This window comes from Grammomys surdaster, unplaced genomic scaffold, assembly GCF_004785775.1.
Source record: "Grammomys surdaster isolate TR1022 unplaced genomic scaffold, NIH_TR_1.0 263, whole genome shotgun sequence".
Classification (NCBI taxonomy): Eukaryota; Metazoa; Chordata; class Mammalia; order Rodentia; family Muridae; genus Grammomys; species Grammomys surdaster.
In genome coordinates, this window is record NW_021604704.1 from 83,970 (window position 1) to 91,762 (window position 7,793).

Sequence of the window (7,793 nt, forward strand, 5' to 3'; positions counted from 1 at the left end):
TGTCACATAATAATCAAAACATCAGATGCACAAAACAAAGAAAAAATACTAAAAGCAGTAAGGGAAAAAGGTCAAGTAACATATAAAGGCAGACCTATAAGAATTACACCAGACTTCTCACCAGAGACTATAAAAGCCAGAAGAGCCTGGACTGACATCATACAGACACTAAGAGAACACAATTGCCAGCCCAGATTACTATACCCAGCAAAACTCTCAATCACTATAGATGGTGAAACCAAGATATTCCATGACAAAACCAAATTTGCACAATATCTTCCCACAAACCCAGCACTTCAAAGGATAATTGATGGAAAATGCCAACACAAGGAGGGAAACTACAACCTAGGAAAAGCAAGTAAGTAATCTTCCAACAACCCCCAAAAAAGATACAAACATAACTTTACCTCTAATAACAAAAATAACAGGAAGCAACAATCATTTTTCCTTAATATCTCTTAACATCAATGGTCTCAATTCCCCAATAAAAAGACGCAGACTATCAGACTGGATACACAAACAAGACCCAGAATTTTGCTGCATACAAGAAACGCACCTCAGTGACAAAGACAGACACTACCTCAGAATAAAAGGGTGGAAAACAATTTTTCAAGCCAATGGTCCCAAGAAACAAGCTGGAGTAGCCATTCTAATATCAAATAAAATCGACTTTCATCCAAAATTAATCAAAAAAGATAAGGAAGGACACTTCATACTCATCAAAGGAAAAATCTACCAAGGTGAACTCTCAATTCTGAACATCTATGCTCCAAATGCAAGGGCACCTACATACATAAAAGAAACTTTACTAAAGCTCAAAACACACATTACACCTCACACAATAATAGTGGGGGATTTCAACACCCCACTGTCAGCAATGGACAGATCATGGAAACAGAAACTAAACAGAGACACTTTGAAATTAACAGAAGTTATGAACCAAATGGACTTAACAGACATCTATAGAACATTTCATCCTAAAACAAAAGAATATACCTTTTTCTCAGCACCTCATGGTACCTTCTCCAAAATAGACCATATAATTGGTCACAAAACAAGCCTCTACAGATACAAAAAGGTTGAAATAATCCCTTGCATCTTAACGGATCACCACCGACTAAGACTGGTCTTTAATAATAACAAAAACAATGGAAAACCCACGTACACATGGAAACTGAACAACTCTCTACTCAATGATGACTTGGTCAAGGAAGAAATAAAGAAAGAAATAAAAGACTTTTTAGAATTCAATGAAAATGAAGACACATCATACCAAAACTTGTGGGACTCCATGAAGGCAGTGCTAAGAGGAAAGCTCATAGCTCTAAGTGCCTACAAAAAGAAACTGGAAAGAGCACACACTAACAAGTTGACTGCACAACTAAAAGCTCTAGAACAAAAAGAGGCAAATACACCCAGGAGGAGTAGAAGGCAGGAAATAATCAAACTCAGGGCTGAAATCAACCAAATAGAAACAGAAAGAACAATACAAAATATCAATAAAACCAGGAGTTGGTTCTTTGAGAAAATCAACAAGATAGATAAACCCTTAGCCAGATTAACCAGAGGGCACAGAGACAGTATCCAAATTAATAAAATCAGAACTGAAAAGGGAGACATAACAACAGAAACTGAAGAAATTCAAAAAATCATCAGATCCTACTACAAAGGCCTATACTCAACAAAACTGGAAAACCTGGATGAAATGGACAATTTCCTAGACAGATACCAGGTACCAAAATTAAACCAGGAGCAGATAAACCATCTAAATAGTCCCATAACCCCTCAGGAAATAGCAGCAGTCATTAAAAGTCTCCCCACTAAAAAAAGCCCAGGACCAGATGGTTTTAGTGCTGAATTCTATCAGACCTTCAAGGAAGACCTAATACCAATTCTCTTCAAACTATTCCACAAAATAGAGACAGAAGGAACACTACCCAATTCGTTCTATGAAGCTACAATTACACTCATACCCAGACCCCACAAGGACCCGACAAAGAAAGAGAACTTCAGACCAATCTCCCTTATGAACATCGATGCAAAAATACTCAATAAAATTCTAGCAAACCGAATCCAAGACCACATCAAAACAATCATCCATCATGATCAAGTAGGTTTTATCCCAGGAATGCAAGGATGGTTCAATATTCGGAAATCCATCAATGTAATCCACTATATAAACAAACTTAAAGAAAAAAACCACATGATCATCTCACTAGATGCTGAGAAAGCATTTGACAAAATTCAACATCCCTTCATGATAAAAGTCTTGGAAAGATCAGGAATTCAAGGCCCCTACCTAAACATAGTAAAAGCAATTTACAGCAAACCAGTAGCCAACATCAAGCTAAATGGAGAGAAACTTGAAGCAATCCCACTAAGATCAGGGACTAGACAAGGTTGCCCACTCTCCCCCTACCTATTCAATATAGTACTGGAAGTCTTAGCCAGAGCAATTAGACAGCAAAAAGAAGTCAAAGGGATACAAATAGGAAAGGAAGAAGTCAAAATATCGCTATTTGCAGATGATATGATAGTATACTTAAGTGACCCCCAAACTTCCACCAGAGAACTCCTAAACCTGATAAACAACTTCAGCAAAGTGGCTGGTTATAAAATCAACTCAAACAAATCAGTAGCCTTCCTCTACATGAAAGATAAACAGACTGAAAAAGAAATTAGGGAAATGACACCCTTCACAATAGTTGCAAATAATATAAAATACCTTGGTGTGAATCTAACCAAGCAAGTGAAAGACCTGTATGACAAGAACTTCAAGTCTCTGAAGAAAGAAATTGAAGAAGATCTCAGAAGATGGAAAGATCTCCCATGCTCATGGATTGGCAGGATTAATATAATAAAAATGGCCATCTTGCCAAAAGCAATCTACAGATTCAATGCAATCCCCATTAAAATCCCAACTCAATTCTTCACAGAGTTAGAAAAGGAAATTCTCAAATTCATATGGAATAACAAAAAACCCAGGATAGCGAAAACTATTCTCAACAATAAAAGAACTTCTGGAGGAATTACCATCCCTGACCTCAAGCTGTACTACAGAGCAATAGTGATAAAAACTACCTGGTATTGGTACAGAGACAGGCAGGAAGATCAATGGAATAGAATTGAAGACCCAGAAATGAACCCACACTCCTATGGTCACTTGATCTTTGACAAAGGAGCTAAAACTGTCCAGTGGAAAAAGGACAGCATTTTCAACAAATGGTGCTGGTTCAACTGGAAGACAACATGTAGAAGAATGAAAATTGATCCATTCTTATCCTCTTGTACAAAGCTCAAGTCTATGTGGATAAAGGACCTCCACATAAAACCAGATACACTGAAACTAATAGAAGAGAAGGTGGGGAAAAGCCTCGAATACTTGGGCACAGGGGAAAAGTTCCTGAACAGAACTCCAATGGCATATGCTCTAAGATCGAGAATTGACAAATGGGACTTCATAAAATTGCAAAGTTTCTGTAAGGCAAAGGACACTGTCAATAGGACAAAACGACAACCAACAAATTGGGAAAAGATCTTTACCAATCCTTCATCTGATAGAGGGCTAATATCCAATATATACAAAGAACTCAAGAAATTAGACTCCAGACAACCAAATTACCCTATTAAAAAATGGGGTATAGAGCTTAACAAAGAATTTTCAACAGAAGACACTCGAATGGCCGAGAAGCATCTAAAGAAATGTTCAGCATCCTTAGTTGTCAGGGAAATGCAAATCAAAACAACCCTGAGATTCCATCTCACACCAGTCAGAATGGCTAAGATTAAAAACTCAGGTGATAGTAGATGCTGGCGAGGGTGTGGAGAAAGAGGAACACTCCTCCATTGTTGGTGGGACTGCAAGATGGTGCAACCACTTTGGAAATCAGTCTGGCGGTTCCTCAGAAAATTGGACATAGCATTACCCGAGGATCCAGCTATACCACTCCTAGGCATATACCCAGAAGATGCTCGAACATATAACAAGGACATATGCTCAACTATGTTCATAGCAGCCTTATTTATAATAGCCAGGAGCTGGAAAGAACCCAGATGTCCTTCAACTGAGGAATGGATTCAAAAAATGTGGTATATTTACACAATGGAGTATTACTCAGCTATTAAAAACAATGAATTCGAGAGGTTCCTAGGTAAATGGATGGAACTAGAAATTATCATCCTGAGTGAGGTAAGCCAATCACAAAAGAACACACATGGCATTCACTCACTGATTATTGGATATTAGCCTAGAACCTTGAAATGCCCAAGATGCAACTCACAGGCCACATGAAGCCCATAAAGAAGGAAGACCAAGTGAGGGTGATTCGGTCCTTCTTAGAAGGAGCAACAAAATACTCAAGGGAGCAAATATGGAGACAAAGTGAGGGACAGAAACTGAAGGAGGGGCCGTCTCAAGACCACTCCACCTGAGTATCTATCCCATGTGCAATCACCAAAGGTAGATGCTGATGTGGAAGACAGGAAGTGCATGCTGATAAGAGCCTGATATGGATGTCTCCTCAGAGGCCTTCAAGAGTCTGACATATTCAGAGGCAGATGCTCACAACTAGCCATTGAAGTGATCATGGGGTTCTCAATAGAGGAGTTAGAGTGAAGACTGAAGGAGCTGAAAGGGTTTGTGGCACCATGAGGAGAGCAACAATACCAACCCACCACAGCTCCCAGGGTCTAAACCACCAGCCTGGGAGCACTTAGGGGGGGATCCAGGGCTTCAGCTGAATATGTAAAAGTGGAGGGCCCTGCTGGGCATAGGTGGAAGAAGAGAACCTTGACCTCATGAAGGCTGGATGCCCCAGGGGGTGGGAATTTTGAGGGTAGGGAGGTGGGAGTGGGGGGGTGTAGATAGAGGTTACATCCACAGAGAAAAAAGGGGCGGGGCGTGGGTCTGGGGGGGCCGGGGGGGGTGGTGAGGGATGGGGTAAGGGGACAACATAGGAAATGTAAATAAATCATCCAATAAAAAAAAAAGATATTTTACCCCAGTGTACACAATGAGCAAGAGTCAGAACTGAGATTCAACCAATATCTTCTTCTGAGATCTTCTCCAATGCCTTAACTGTTAACATTCATCTCTTAAAGTATAAAATCACATTGGTAATTTGACTTTTTGGAAGCAAAAGGTAAAAACCCAGGTTACACCTATCAGAAAATGATGGATATGGCATTAATATCCAATTCCAAGTGCTTTAATGACTGTGTGTGCTTATCATCAGTTGGGGGTCTAGGAGAAAACAAAGTCATCCTCTGGTTAAGATGATTCAGCCTGGAACTGTAGCTCAGTGGCATGACTTTTGGGGTTCTATGTTCAGAGTGAAAGAAAATGTGTGCTGCAGGAAGTAGGTAAGCACAGTATCTCAGTATCTTGAGGCTTTTAACCATGGAGAAAGTCTGATACTCCTAAAGGCTGGTTGAGATAAAGAAAACAAGGAGATAGAAAGAGGAAGTAGGATAGAGAGAGGGGGAAATATTCTTGATAAGAGTGTAGATTTTTTTGTTTGCCCCCTGACCTGCTTTTGTAAGGTAAGATGACATCAGAGTAGAATGCTAAGAGAATAAATGCTGTAATTTGGCTCCTTGTTCTCTCTCTGATCTGGTGCTCCCCATTGGCTAAGGCCTACAAAAAGGCTAAGAGTAGTGGGATTTAGGAGTGGTGCTCCATTCAGCCTTCTACATAGAAAATAAGGAGAAAAGACCCCGCCCTTTCCCATTCATTAGCTTTGAGTTTTTAGATATGAATCTATAATTTTGAAGATTGTCATTTTCTTGGTGGGGAATCAGTTCATCATATGAACTGATTCTTTTGTTTTCTTCTTCCATGGCCCCTGTTTTCTATAGCTGCTTAACCAGCTTGTGTAGAATTTGAGGGAAAAAAAATAAAATCTATCTACTTTGGATTGATATCAAAATGCATCTGCCACTGAAACATTGGACTAGTCCATCTTTTTCCTTTAATTTTTAAAAACTGTAACTAAGACATAAGGTTTGTTGTTAAGTACTTATGTTGGCAGAGTTTCAAATGTGAAGATTCTTTTTGATGCCGTTGTTTGAAACAGATATTTGATTTAAACTTTTTGTAATGTTCTCGACTGATTAAACTTCCATTTTAGAGTCTATGTTATGGGCCTTAATTTGTAGTCTTTCCATAAGTCTTTGAAAGACCATATCTATACAACAAAATATCCTATCACTCCAAAGATATCAATGATATGAGAAAACACATTATTTAAGAGCTGGTTATATAGTATAACATATGAAATAGCTTTTGTGTAGACCATAATTTTTCCTACTAATGTATGTATTTATTCACTTTACATCTCAATCACTCCCCTCTCTTCAGGACCTCCCCTCACATAGTCACTCTACCATTCCCCTCCCATTCTCCTCTGAGAAGGTCGATGTCTCCCCTGGGTTTCTTCACATACTACATATCAAGTTTTTGCAGAACTGAGGACATCTTCTCCCACTGAGGCCAGACAAGGCAGCCCAGTTAGGGGAATGGGATACACAGGCAGGCAAAAGCTTTAGGGACAACCACCACTCAGTTGTCAAGGTACTCACATGAAGACTGAGCTACATATCTGCTACATATGTGTGGGAGTAGGGGGGTGGCTAGGTCCAGCTCATGTATGCTCTTTGGTTGGTTTGACCATAATTTTTTTTATTTTTCTCACTGTTGGTTTGTAACTATTGAGTACAGCTTGCCTAAGAACCTTTCCAGCCCACCCTGGAGTGTTTCTATCTCCTTTTACATCCTTTGGTTATGTTCCATATACAGTGTCATTCCATATACAGAGAGTCATGACATCCTTGACCTAAACTGTATGTTCCAGAAACAGAGTCTCAGAAGGGCAAGTACTGCAAATAAACACTCAGCCCATTGGACTCCTAGTGGGCACCCTCTTGTTAGATGGCTCTGACATATGGCTACCCAGCCTATGTTTGACCCTCCTCTAGGACAGGGAGTTCTCTGCTTGATATGGCATCATGTTCCAATGTGGGCAAGTTCAGACTGCTAGCCATTTTTTCATGAAGCTAAAACTCCAAGTTTTACACATTAGGGTCAGGCAACAGAGTACAGTGTCTGAGATCCAGGTTTTGAGCTAAACTGCCTTTGCTTATGATCCAGCTCTCCCACTCAGCATCATGTGCCCTCATGGGAGTTATTTAGCATTCTAAGCCAATTTGTTTCTTTGTATAACAGATATAATGGCATAGTGATGATTTTCCTTTATGTCAACTTAGGTAAGCTGGCTATGAGACTCTGAGAATTCACTCTTTCTGTTGATTCTGGGTTAGGGCTGGCCATGGGAGAAATTGGAGGGTACAAGTAAGACCAGAAAGGAAGAAGACATCCAATTTTAGTGCTGTTCCACTGAGTCATCACAAGCCATTTAATATGCATTTGTGAGTGGCAGCCATTGGGCCACCAGCAATTCTGAAACTGTCTGGCCCTTCCTCAGCATCTCTGAATGCAGGGTGAACCTTGTGTGAAGCTCCATGGGGAAGCCCACCAGCTTCTGAAAATCACCCACACCTTTGAGGCTGCAACAAGAGACCAGTGTGTGTTCCAGTGTGACTATTTGAGTAGTTCTAATGAGAGGCAAATGGCAGCTGCAATTCTGTCATGGTCTTGTTCACTTCATATCATTTTCCTTTTCACACTGATGAAAAGGTGTACTTGAGGCTGACCATCAGTAGCAGAAGCAAGAGATGCAAACTACGAAACCACTCAGGGGAATGGCTCAGTGCCACTCAGGGGAATGGCTCAGTGC